This window comes from Pyrus communis, chromosome 2, assembly GCF_041283825.1.
Source record: "Pyrus communis isolate YQ-2024b chromosome 2, ASM4128382v1, whole genome shotgun sequence".
In the NCBI taxonomy this organism is placed as follows: Eukaryota; Viridiplantae; Streptophyta; class Magnoliopsida; order Rosales; family Rosaceae; genus Pyrus; species Pyrus communis.
The window spans coordinates 26136763-26137712 of NC_142566.1; positions in this window are offsets into that span (position 1 = coordinate 26136763).

Sequence of the window (950 nt, forward strand, 5' to 3'; positions counted from 1 at the left end):
AGGATTTGACGAAGAACGAAGAGTGCTTTCTTGATCCTTCGGAATTCTTAGGAATTTGGATGCTTGAGAGCTTTGGAGTTTCAAAGCTTCAAGGATTTGGGGAATTCTCTTCCAATTTGGGAGTAGAGAAATGTATTTGTGAATTCCTTGATGCTTGATACCTTGATGGAGAAGCCTATTTATAGGCTTTGAGAATGAATCACCACCACAAAATATTTTTTTCCTTTCCAAGCACCATTGCCTAATTTTCCCACTTAATGCAATATTGAAATTGAAGTGGTGTAACTTATGACCTAATTTCCCACTTAATACCATTTTAAACTTGAAGTGGTCTAACTTATGGCCTAATTTCCCACTTAATGCAATATTGAAATTGAAGTGGTGTAACTTATGGCCTAATTTCCCACTTAATACCATTTTAAACTTGAAATGTGTATGCTTTGTCATTGTCCAAATGAGAAAAACTTGCTTTGATCCGTAATGGATTGAAGTGTGCTTACCTTGTCATTGCCCAAATTGAGAAGAAAAACCTTGTTTAATCATCCAAGGGTATTTCTTCCTATTTTGTTGAGTCACATGCCATGTGTACAATTTGTACGACACGTGGCGTATGCCATGTATGCCTTGACACGTCAAAACTTTAATGCGTTGGGTGAACATTTGTTTTACTGAAATTTCGATGTCTACAAATGCCCCCACTTCAAGGCGCGTCGTAGACATGTGCTTGTCACGTGTAGAAGATGCGTTTTGAAGTCCCTTAATGTAGATGTCAACCCAAGGGCCGTCGAGGCTTGATCTTGAATTGGGCTGGAAATTTCTTCAAGGGCCATTGAGGCTTGATCTTGAGTTTGACTGGAAGATTTTTTGGTTTCCTCCAATCGTTGATTTTCCACAGGCTTAGTCTTGAACTGGGCTGGAAATTTCTTCAAGGGCCATTGAGGCTTGATCTT